The 13,510-nt window shown below is 40.0% G+C and overlaps 1 pseudogene; it reads left to right on the top strand.

Annotated features, from left to right (window-relative positions):
• The window catches only part of LOC108712413, a 50,538-nt pseudogene that overhangs the window by 2,535 nt on the left and 34,493 nt on the right, over positions 1-13,510 (top strand).

Genomic DNA, 13,510 nt, shown 5'->3' with positions numbered 1-13,510 from the left:
ACTTAGAACCTAAAATTCCTATATTATAAATACTACTGATTACATTTTCAAGTCTCATTGTCTATAACTAGTGATGGGCGAATTTATTCGCTAGGCGCAAATATGTGGCGAATTTGCGCGATTCGCCGTCAGCGAATAAATTCGCAAAACGCCCGCGAAAATTTGCCAGAAAAAATTCGCCGGCATCAAAAAAAATTCCGCCGGCATCAAAAACGGGATGCCGGCGCCGTTTCGCGAATTTTTCGCGGTTCCCCGGGAAATTCACGAATTTTCCGGCGAAGCGAAACGGCGCAAATTCGCCCATCACTATCTATAACATGAAGTAAATATAAATTGATTTAATTATGGTTAAGGATAGGGTTAATTCTGTTTTTGTGTAATGGAAATGCAATGAATTTATGTTTTTTTAATTCATTATTTTATGTCTGTTTCCTTTTAAAAGCACAACCTCCGTGACTGTGAAAAGTTGGTAAAAAAGCAAGGCATTACTGGAAAAAGATTTTTGGTGAGAACTTGATTCAATTGTTAATGGTCTTTTTTCAGGCAGTATATGAAGAATAAGTTTGCAAACCTCCATAATCAACAAAATGTATATTTAAAATCAGATTATTCACATATTTAATTTAGCCCATTGGTGTGCAAAGATTCATTTGCATGCTGTGCTTGGATCCGTTGTGGTTATAATAATAAGATTTTCTTGCAAGAAACTTTCTGCTTTTTTCAGTGAGAATAGCAGATCCAGTTGACACAAAAACAATACAGGTATGGGACGTGTTATCCAGAGTACCTGGGGTTTTCTGGATATTGGACCTTCCTGTTATTTGGATCTCCATACTAATCATTTAAACCTGAATTAAACATTATGGGATTGTTTTGCCTCTGATAAGGATGCAAGGTTCTGTTTTATTACTACAGAACCAAAGGAAATCATTTTTAGAAATCTGAATGATCTGATTACAATGGTGTCTAGATGGCCTTCCCATAATTTGCTTTAATAAAAATAAATAGCTTTATGGATAGTGGGTTTCCAGAAAACAGATCCTATACCTGTTTAATATAACAGCGAAAGAGTTTTTTAAAAAATTTCAACGAAAGAACACAAACAAAACTGAAACAAGCAGTTCCATGCCTGAAGTGGAGGTTCATACCTTCTACCGAACCCATTTCCCCTATCCCTTGACTGATTTGCAGTGTAAAGGTTCCCTTGGACCCTTTATAGCTGGGAATGTTATTATGACTTCCTACCACATATTTAGCTTGTTTGGGTAACAAACCTTCACCCTGTACCTCAGAGGAGCTTTAAGGAAAATATAGAAAGATTTGTGGTCAAAATTTACACCCAAATTCTACTAATAGTTGGGGATGAAATGTTTTTTTAAGAGGTTAGTGCACTAAACTTCCTAATTCTCCAACCCCTGGTAGAGGTTTCTCCATGTTTTGCCTTAAAAAAGATGCCCATAGACTCTAATGGGTGACAAAAATTGTCGCGCATCTAAAAAACAAAGTTGTCGCCCATGAACTTCAATGCATTTGGCAAATTTTTCGCCCTTTTGGAAATTTTCAGATAAATGGGTCAGATTTGCCCTTTACTAGTTGTACTTTTTAGTTGTATATTGAAACATATATGCTCCAGTCGTAGTCATATGCAATCTTGGTGATTTTGAATTTTTGAATTTTTTTCTTTAGGAGCTAAGCACTTTTGGGGCGTTAAAAGAAAAAATGTAGTCCTAATCTGGTATCACCAGATTTTATAATTAAGAGTGGGGATCTGTCTCAACATTTATCAGCTATTTTACGGCAATGATCACATCGGCTTCTACACTACCTTGTTTACAGTATTTATAACATACAGTACAATATATTGATATAATAATTTACTTTATACATGTACCATAATAAGTAAAGTGTATCTAATAAAATTATTCACCCATCTAAATTCTAATACCTGATAACTAAAGTTATCAGGTATTGGTAAATTTTACTGAGCAGTAACAATAGTTAGCACTTTGTAAAGCTTTTTTTTTTTTTTTAAAATAATTTTGCACTTAACAAATTATTTCATTTGCACCTGGTAAGAAGGATTTGGGTGGGTGTTAGTGCTCGGAGCTCGTGCTGTGCTGCACTGCACTGAAGATGAAACACCCCATTAAACTGCATGCTTTTAAAAAAAATTGGTTAAATGGACAAAATATCAAAACGCTTATCAGGATCCTAGCAGTTCAATGTTTTCCCTTAAAGAGTATAACAATTTGTGCCAATAGTCTAATTAAACGGTCCTGATCTGTATAAAAGGGTCCCTACAATAAACAACAAATAAGAGTCAATTTATCAACTATTTTTATTCTTTTTACTAGAGGAACTAAATTAATTAAAAATGTCCTAAACTGTCAGAAAAGTTTTCCTGAAAGTTTTACAATAAAAATAAGAACTTTGAAATGCTGGGAATCCTATGTATGGCCACCTTTGCTGACTGGTACAGGTATGGGATCTGTTATACATAATGTTCCAAATTATGGAAAGGCCCTCTCTCATAGACTTCATTTTATTCATATAATCACAATTTTTAAAAATAATTTCCTTTTTCTCTGCCTTGTACTTGATCCAAACTTAGATATAATTCATCCTTATCGGACCAGCCTATTGGGTTTAAATCATGTTTAAATCTTATTTAAATCCTATTTATTAAAGGTTGAGTTTCTCTAGTTGAGTTTATGTGAATTTTTAGAGAAAAATACATTTGAATTCTTGGAGATTTATTATGTCTCAAAGCAGCAACAAATCTGAATCCAAAAATATTCCAGCTAAAACCTTTCAAATTCATGTAAAAGTCAATTACAGAGGTCCCTTAACTATCTGAAGATTTTTTTTGCCTTCATAATTTTTTGGTGTTTTGAGGTGTTTGTCGCTGGTTTTCACTCAAAAACTCAAAAGTCCAACTTTGTCGCACATTAAATCGATAATTGCACAAAATTGCTTCAAATTGAGCTTCAAATCGGAAAAGTTTCACAATGCGAATTTAAGGGGATTTAGGTTTTAGGGAGAAAAAGTTGAGTTTTAGTAAATCACCACCTTAAAGTATGAAGATCCAAATGACTGAAAAGATCAGTTATGTGTAAAACCCCAGGTACAAAGAATGGATACTGGATAAAAGGTCAGATTCCTGTAGATTATATAATTGTTTTGCATTTGTAATAGTGATTGGCAAATTTGTGGAGTTTTGCTTCACTGTAAAATTCACTGTAAAAAAAAGTTTTGCTTCACTGTAAAATTCACTGTAAAAATACTTATTGTTCTGGTTCCAGGAAATGAATGAACATGAAATTCAGAAGTTTTCTAAATTAGCAGTGCCGTAAGTATGCAATACACCAAAATTCTTAACAACTTGTTGGATTATTTGGAAATATAATAGTGAATATAAGATGAAATAACAATATTATTAATAGCATTACATGGAATGTGTTTCTGTACAATATCATGCTGCTTTTATTCTTGTTTGGTGTTGTATTCACATGTATCAGTTCTTCTGTAGTGTGTTATAGACTCCTCAGCAACTCTCATGTCATGTCCTCTCGTGGTCTTGGTTCCCTTTTGCCTGTGACATTTTTCTTGTTTTAGTAATATAATATCCAAATTTAGGGAGTGTAAAAAATACAGAATATATTTTTTCTGTCTGAAACTGACTTATTGAGTGGAGAATAAACAGGTTTCAAAAGGTGGAAAGCTAGGCAAGCTGGACAGGCTGGGTGACAAGCCACCAAAATGGATTGGGTTATCACTAGAATTCTAAATTCCCCAGAGTGTGTTGCTTACCTGGCGCTAAGATCTTTGAAAAAATGAAAGGTAGTCTTGGTACATATTCCGGTAGTCTTGGTACATATTCCTCATCCCTGATTTTGACAGTTTGACCATAAAAATGTTCAAAAATTCTAATTATTAATATTAATATTAATAAATCTGCCCCTTAATATATATTTACAGTAATACATTTATGGATTAGCATAGATCTAACATTTGTTAGTTTCCTGTAAAAGTTTTATCATCTTAATTATAATTAAATATGCATGTTTTTAGCAATACATATTCGGTATAGCTTATATCACAAGGATAATATAGGAAAAATGACAGGTGATTCCTGTGTAGTAGGAATGTCTATAATAGCACATATAGGGGGTTATTTACTATTTTCCAAATGCAAAAATCATAAAAAATAAGACTTTTAAAAAATCACAAATTTTTCGGAATTGATTAAACCCAGAGGATGGAAGAGTCAGAATCTGAAAATCCGGCATCTCAGACCTGCCGAAGTTGCATATAAGTCAATGGGAGAAGTCCCAATGATTTTTTGATGTGCGCTGGGTTTTTCGCAATACCCCACGTTTTCGGAATTTTTTCCCGCAAACAAAATTTTCGGGAAAATGTATTAATAAATAAAAAAAAAAACATGCGGATTTGGTCTGAGTTTTTTTCAGAAAATATTGAGATAAATTCGGACTTTGATAAATAACCCCCATAGTGTTTGCCATCCACAAAACCTGCATGTAGAAGTCAAAAGTGCCCTTTACTGCTGGCAGCTACTTTTGTTCATTTGAATGGGAAACACAAGATAGAGACATGTGCTGGTAGGTACTCTTAGGAACTCTGACAACACCCATTGTTTCAAAATCAGCAAGAATCCATATACAGACAGACTCTCGGGGAGACATCAGCAATGGTGTTGTCAAAATTTTCTGTTCTGATAGATATGGTATTCACATTTATGTCAGTTTAATGGAACAAATATATAAAGTTAATACTACTGTATAGCTCTGAGATCTGGAATATTCAGTTCCAAGGAATCTGCAATATAACATTCCATATTACAAAGACTCTTTCTGCTGTGTTTCGTAAAATTGTTGTAGGCCAGGCAAATGAACTTAATGTAGTCACCAATGAACTAATAATAAATTATTTGGTAAAGTTTGATATTTAGTGAATATTGAGTTTTTTGAAGCTTCTTAATAATTTTGAGAATGGACAGTTTTCAGACTGTAATTCTTACAAGCTGGGTCCTTTAATGCTACCCTTTTCTTTCTGTAACTGTTGTTCAATTATTTATTATAAGACTCTTGTTTTGCTCTACAAAAAGCACTGCATTACATGCTGGCACTATATAAATAAATGATGATAAAAATGTTTATGTGCATAATCAGAACAGGGGTTGTATAGACCTAAACTATGATATTAAAGTAACCTGGCAATAGTTTTTCCCCCTGTTAAAGAAAGGGGATGACACTATGTTCTAGCATCACTGTTTAAAGGAACAGTAACACCGAAAATTTTAAGAGTTTTAAAGTAATTAACATATAATATACTGTTAGAATACACTGGTAAAAGCTGTGTGTTTGAGTCAGGCAGACTACTATAGTTTATGTAAACACACTGCTGTGTAGCCATGGGGGCTGCCATTCAATCTGAAAAAAAGGAGAAAAGGCACAGGATACATAGCACATAACACATAAGCCCTGTCCAATACAGGTGTTTTATCTGTTATCAAAATTATCAGGATATACTGATTTCATTATATAATGTATGTAGGGTGGTTTCGGTGAATAATGTACATGGAGGTAGGGATGTAGCGAACGTCGGAAAAAAAGTTCGCGAACATATTCGCGAACTTGCGCAAAAACGCGAGCGGTTCGCGAACGGTTCGCGCACCCCATAGACTTCAATGGGAAGGCGAACTTTAACATCTAGAAAAGACATTTCTGGCCAGAAAAATGATTTTAAAGTTGTTTAAAGGGTGCAACGACCTGGACAGTGGCATGCCAGAGGGGGATCAAGGGCAAAAATGTATCTGAAAAATCTGCCTGTGTGTGCTTGGAAGAGATAGTGTAGGGGGAGAGCTGTTAGTGATTTCAGGGACAGATGATAGTAAGTTTGCTGGCTAGTAATCTGCTTGATACTGCTCTGTATTGGAGGGACAGAAGTCTGCAGGGATTTGAGGGACATTTTAGCTTAGGTAGCTTTGCTGGCTAGTAATCTACTGTTCTCTTTAAACAACTGCCATACGTTGACCTTGTAGGCATTGTTTGCCCAGTTTTTTTGGACGCAGCCACTGAAGCACAGTTGCCATAAAAAATATGCCATATAAATGCTGAAAATAGTAATTTTTTGCCATACGTTGACCTTGTAGACATTGTTTGCCCAGTTTTTTTGGTTGCAGCCACTGAAGCACAGTTGCCAGAAAAAATATGCCATATAAATGCTGAAAATAGTCATTTTTTGCCATACGTTGACCTTGTAGGCATTGTTTGCCCAGTTTTTTTGGTCGCAGCCACTGAAGCACAGTTGCCAGAAAAAATATGCCATATAAATGCTGAAAATAGTCATTTTTTGCCATATACGTTGAGTCAACGTATGGCAAAAAATGACTATTTTCAGCATTTATATGGCATATTTTTTCTGGCCTCTGTGCTTCAGTGGCTGCGGCCAAAAAAACTGGGCAAACAATGCCTACAAGGTCAACGTCGTTGACCTTGTAGGCATTGTTTGCCCAGTTTTTTTGGCCGCAGCCACTGAAGCACAGAGGCCAGAAAAAATATGCCATATAAATGCTGAAAATAGTCATTTTTTTGGTCGCAGCCACTGAAGCACAGTTGCCAGAAAAATTATGCCATATAAATGCTGAAAATATGCATTTTTTTGGTTGCAGCCACTGAAGCACAGAGGCCAGAAAAATTATGCCATATAAATGCTGAAAATATAAATTTTTTTGGTTGCAGCCACTGAAGCACAGAGGCCAGAAAAATTATGCCATATAAATGCAGAAAATATGCATTTTTTTGGTCGCAGCCACTGAAGCACAGTTGCCAGAAAAATTATGCCATATAAATGCTGAAAATATAAATTTTTTGGTTGCAGCCACTGAAGCACAGAGGCCAGAAAAATTATGCCATATAAATGCTGAAAATATGCATTTTTTTGGTCGCAGCCACTGAAGCACAGTTGCCAGAAAAATTATGCCATATAAATGCTGAAAATATAAATTTTTTTGGTTGCAGCCACTGAAGCACAGAGGCCAGAAAAATTATGCCATATAAATGCTGAAAATATGCATTTTTTTGGTTGCAGCCACTGAAGCACAGAGGCCAGAAAAATTATGCCATATAAATGCAGAAAATATGCATTTTTTTGGACGCAGCCACTGAAGCACAGTTGCCAGAAAAAATATGCCATATAAATGCTGAAAATAGTCATTTTTTGCCATACGTTGACCTTGTAGACATTGTTTGCCCAGTTTTTTTGGTTGCAGCCACTGAAGCACAGAGGCCAGAAAAAATTAAACCAGTAGGGTTTGCACCCTAGTTTGTAACGGTGGCGGAGGGAGGAGGAGGACGCTAAAGGACAGCTGTGTGTGGAGTCATGAGGCTTGAAGAGAAGGACAGCTGCATAGAAGTCAGAACAAGTCTTCCGGCGTGCAGTAACCCTCCGAGATCCACCCCTCATTCATTTTAATAAAGGTCAGGTAATCGACACTTTTGTGACCTAGGCGAGTTCTCTTCTCAGTTACAATCCCTCCTGCTGCACTGAAGGTCCTTTCTGAGAGCACACTTGAGGCTGGGCAAGACAAGAGGTTCATGGCAAATTGTGACAGCTCTGGCCACAGATCAAGCCTGCGCACCCAGTAGTCCAGGGGTTCATCGCTCCTCAGAGTGTCGATATCTGCAGTTAATGCCAGGTAGTCCGCTACCTGCCGGTCGAGGCGTTCTTTGAGGGTGGATCCAGAAGGGTTGTGGCGCTGCCTTGGACAGAAAAACATTTGCATGTCTGACGTTACAGACTGGCCAAAGGGCTTTGTCCTTGCAGGTGTGCTCGTGGCAGGATTACTGGCACCTCTGCCCCTGGAATGTTGATGAGTTCCTGAAGTGACATCACCCTTAAAAGCATTGTACAACATGTTTTGCAGGCTGGTTTGTAAATGCCGCATCTTTTCGGACTTGTGGTATGTTGGTAACATTTCTGACACTTTATGCTTGTACCGAGGGTCTAGTAGCGTTGCGACCCAGTACAGGTCCTTCTCCTTAAGCCTCTTGATACGGGGGTCCTTCAACAGGCATGACAGCATGAAAGACCCCATTCTCACAAGGTTGGATGCAGAGCTATCCATCTCCGCTTCCTCATTATCAAGGACTGCATCATCCACGGTCTCCTCCCCCCAGCCACGTACAAGACCAGGGGTCCCCAAAAGGTCACCACTAGCCCCCTGGGAAGCCTGCTCCTGTTGGTCCTCCTCCTCCTCCTCCACAAAGCCACCTTCCTCCTCTGACTCCACTTCTGGCACCTCTCCCTGCGTTGCAGCAGGTGCCTGGGTTCGTTCTGGTGATTCCGACCAGAAATCGTGCGCTTCCAGCTCCTCGTCACGCTGGTCTACAGCCTCATCTGTCACTCGTCGCATGGCACGCTCCAGGAATAAAGCGAAGGGTATTAGGTCGCTGATGGTGCCTTCGGTGCGACTGACCATATTTGTCACCTCTTCAAAAGGTCGCATGAGCCTGCAGGCATCGCGCATAAGCACCCAGTAACGGGGGAAAAAAATCCCCAGCTGTGCAGATCCAGTCCTACCACCCAGTTCAAAAAGGTACTCGTTGACGGCCCTTTGTTGTTGCAGCAGACGTTCCAACATAAGGAGCGTTGAATTCCAGCGAGTCTGGCTGTCAGAAATCAAACGCCTGACTGGCATGTTGTAGCGCTGCTGAATGTCAGCAAGGCGTGCCATGGCTGTGTAGGAACGTCTGAAATGGGCCGACACCTTTCTGGACTGGGTGAGAACGTCCTGGAATCCTGGGTACTTGGAGACAAAACGTTGGACTATTAAATTTAACACATGTGCCATGCAGGGCACATGTGTTAAATTGCCTAGTCTCAACGCTGCCAACAGATTGCTTCCATTGTCACACACCACTTTTCCGATCTGCAGTTGGTGTGGGGTCAGCCACCGATCGGCCTGTGACTGCAGAGATGACAGGAGTACAGATCCGGTATGGTTTTTGCTTTCCAGGCACGTCATCCCCAAGACAGCGTGACAACGGCGTACCTGGCACGTCGAATAGCCTAGGGGGAGCTGGGGGTGCACAGGTGTGGAGGAGGAGAAGGAGGACCCAGCAGCAGAGTAAGAAGAAGAAGAAGATGAGGTAGAGAGCGATGGAGGAGTAGAGGTGGTGGCAGAACCGCGTGCAATCCGTGGCGGTGACACCAACTCCACTGTTGTTGTTGAGCTACCCATTCCCTGCTTCCCAGCCATTACCAAGTTCACCCAGTGGGCAGTGTAGGTGACATACCTGCCCTGACCATGCTTGGAGGACCATGCGTCAGTAGTCATATGGACCTTTGGCCCAACACTAAGTGACAGAGATGCGGTAACTTGGCTCTGCACATGTTGGTACAGGTGTGGTATTCCCTTTTTAGAAAAAAAATTGCGGCTGGGTACCTTCCACTGCGGTGTCCCAATTGCTACAAATTTGCGGAAGGCCTCAGAGTCCACCAGCTGGTATGGTAAAAGCTGGCGGGCTAAGAGTGCAGACAAGCCAGCTGTCAGACGCCGGGCAAGGGGGTGACAGTCAGACATTGGCTTCTTACGCTCAAACATGGCCTTCACAGAAACTTGGCTGGTGGCAGATGACTGGGAATGGGAACAGGTGGTCAAGGTGGAAGGCGGAGTGGAGGGTGGTTCAGACGGGTCAAGGAGAGCAGAGGTAGAGCAGTAAGATGCTGGACCAGAAGGAGTGTGGCTTTTAGTTTGCCTGTTGCCTTTGAGGTGTTGCTCCCAAAGTGCTTTGTGCTTGCCGCTCATGTGCCTTCGCATAGAAGTTGTACCTATGTGGCTGTTGGGCTTACCAAGGCTCAGTTTCTGACTGCACTCATTGCAAATTACAATGCTTTTGTCAGAGGCACACACATTAAAAAAATCCCACACTGCTGACTTTTTGGAAGTGTGCGATCTGGCGGTAACAGTAGAAGTTGGCGGCATTGGCGGCAATGGCGGGTGCGTTGGCCGGCTGAACACAGGTGCCGATACATGTTGTTGCCCTACTGATCCCTGCGGGCTGTCCTCCCTGCTTCTTCTAAGTCTTATTCTCCTACTGCCTCTCTGACTCTCCGTCTCTCCATCTGAACTACCCTCCTCTTGCTCTCTTCTACTAGGCACCCACAAAACATCAATCTCCTCATCATCATTCTCCTCAGATGCATCAATTTCTTCTGACACATCACAGAAGGAAGCAGCAGCGGGGACCTCCTCCTCATCACTCATTATGTCCATCTCTGTCGTGTTCTCTGCCAGAATTAAATCTGGTGTAAGGTCCTCATCTCCTTCATCTTCTTCTGGCAATAATGGTTGCGCATTACTCAGTTCAAGAAACTCATGGGAAAATAACTCCTCTGACCCCAGTGAAGAAGGGGCACCGGTGGTGGAGGAAGTGTTACGTGGGGTGGCCATAGCAGTGGAGGATGAGGAGGATGTTGTGGTAAAGTTAGAAACGGTAGAGGATGGGGTGTGCTGTGTAAGCCAGTCAACTACCTCTTCAGCATTTTGGGAGTTCAGGGTCATTGGCTTTTTAAAACTGGGCAATTTGCTAGGGCCACAGGATTGCATAGCAGCACGGCCCCTAGCACGGCCTCTGCGTGGCGGCCTGCCTTTGCCTGGCATTATTTTTAAAAAACAACAACAACAACAAAAACTCAGTTGGTTTTTCTGGAAACGATAATACACACAGCTAGATGGCGGGTTGAAGAAAACAGTGTGCAAATAATGCCTACAAGGTCAACGTATACACTACTACAGCGGTGGATACGGATTACGTAAAATATATGAATGCTGCTTGAAAAAAAGTAACTCAAGTGGTTTTTCTAGAGACGATAATATTATCAATATTTAGACAAAATGTGAACAAGCTCACACAGCTAGATGGCGGGTTGAAGAAAACAGTGTGCAAATAATGCCTACAAGGTCAACGTATACACTACTACAGCGGTGGATACGGATTATGTAAAATATATTATGGCTGCTTGAAAAAAGTCACTCCGGTGTTTTTTCTGGAGACGGTAATATTATGGATATTTAGACAGAATGTGAACAAGGTCACACAGCTAGATGGCGGGTTGAAGAAAACAGTGTGCAAATAATGCCTACAAGGTCAACGTATACACTACTACAGCGGTGGATACGGATTACGTAAAATATATTATGGCTGCTTGAAAAAAGTCACTCCGGGGTTTTTTCTGGAGACGGTAATATTATGGATATTTAGACAGAATGTGAACAAGGTCACACAGCTAGATGGCGGGTTGAAGAAAACAGTGTGCAAATAATGCCTACAAGGTCAACGTATACACTACTACAGCGGTGGATACGGATTACGTAAAATATATTATGGCTGCTTGAAAAAAGTCACTCCGGTGTTTTTTCTGGAGACGGTAATATTATGGATATTTAGACAGAATGTGAACAAGGTCACACAGCTAGATGGCGGGTTGAAGAAAACAGTGTGCAAATAATGCCTACAAGGTCAACGTATACACTACTACAGCGGTGGATACGGATTACGTAAAATATATGAATGCTGCTTGAAAAAAAGTAACTCAAGTGGTTTTTCTAGAGACGATAATATTATCAATATTTAGACAAAATGTGAACAAGGTCACACAGCTAGATGGCGGGTTGAAGAAAACAGTGTGCAAATAATGCCTACAAGGTCAACGTATACACTACTACAGCGGTGGATACGGATTACGTAAAATATATTATGGCTGCTTGAAAAAAGTCACTCCGGTGTTTTTTCTGGAGACGGTAATATTATGGATATTTAGACAGAATGTGAACAAGGTCACACAGCTAGATGGCGGGTTGAAGAAAACAGTGTGCAAATAATGCCTACAAGGTCAACGTATACACTACTACAGCGGTGGATACGGATTACGTAAAATATATGAATGCTGCTTGAAAAAAAGTAACTCAAGTGGTTTTTCTAGAGACGATAATATTATCAATATTTAGACAAAATGTGAACAAGGTCACACAGCTAGATGGCGGGTTGAAGAAAACAGTGTGCAAATAATGCCTACAAGGTCAACGTATACACTACTACAGCGGTGGATACGGATTATGTAAAATATATGAATGCTGCTTGAAAAAAAGTAACTCAAGTGGTTTTTCTAGAGACGATAATATTATCAATATTTAGACAAAATGTGAACAAGGTCACACAGCTAGATGGCGGGTTGAAGAAAACAGTGTGCAAATAATGCCTACAAGGTCAACGTATACACTACTACAGCGGTGGATACGGATTACGTAAAATATATTATGGCTGCTTGAAAAAAGTCACTCCGGTGTTTTTTCTGGAGACGGTAATATTATGGATATTTAGACAGAATGTGAACAAGGTCACACAGCTAGATGGCGGGTTGAAGAAAACAGTGTGCAAATAATGCCTACAAGGTCAATGTATACACTACTACAGCGGTGGATACGGATTACGTAAAATATATTATGGCTGCTTGAAAAAAGTCACTCCGGTGTTTTTTCTGGAGACGGTAATATTATGGATATTTAGACAGAATGTGAACAAGGTCACACAGCTAGATGGCGGGTTGAAGAAAACACTGTGCAAATAATGCCTACAAGGTCAACGTATACACTACTACAGAGGTGGATACGTATTACGTAAAATATATGAATGCTGCTTGAAAAAAAGTAACTCAAGTGGTTTTTCTAGAGACGATAATATTATCAATATTTAGACAAAATGTGAACAAGGTCACACAGCTAGATGGCGGGTTGAAGAAAACAGTGTGCAAATAATGCCTACAAGGTCAACGTATACACTACTACAGCGGTGGATACGGATTACGTAAAATATATTATGGCTGCTTGAAAAAAGTCACTCCGGTGTTTTTTCTGGAGACGGTAATATTATGGATATTTAGACAGAATGTGAACAAGGTCACACAGCTAGATGGCGGGTTGAAGAAAACAGTGTGCAAATAATGCCTACAAGGTCAACGTATACACTACTACAGCGGTGGATACGGATTACGTAAAATATATTATGGCTGCTTGAAAAAAGTCACTCCAGTGTTTTTTCTGGAGACGGTAATATTATGGATATTTAGACAGAATGTGAACAAGGTCACACAGCTAGATGGCGGGTTGAAGAAAACAGTGTGCAAATAATGCCTACAAGGTCAACGTATACACTACTACAGCGGTGGATACGGATTACGTAAAATATATGAATGCTGCTTGAAAAAAAGTAACTCAAGTGGTTTTTCTAGAGACGATAATATTATCAATATTTAGACAAAATGTGAACAAGGTCACACAGCTAGATGGCGGATTGAAGAAAACAGTGTGCAAATAATGCCTACAAGGTCAACGTATACACTACTACAGCGGTGGATACGGATTACGTAAAATATATTATGGCTGCTTGAAAAAAGTCACTCCGGTGTTTTTTCTGGAGACGGTAATATT

This window comes from Xenopus laevis, chromosome 3S (genome assembly GCF_017654675.1).
Source record: "Xenopus laevis strain J_2021 chromosome 3S, Xenopus_laevis_v10.1, whole genome shotgun sequence".
In the NCBI taxonomy this organism is placed as follows: Eukaryota; Metazoa; Chordata; class Amphibia; order Anura; family Pipidae; genus Xenopus; species Xenopus laevis.
This window is presented reverse-complemented; position numbering and strand designations above follow the sequence as displayed.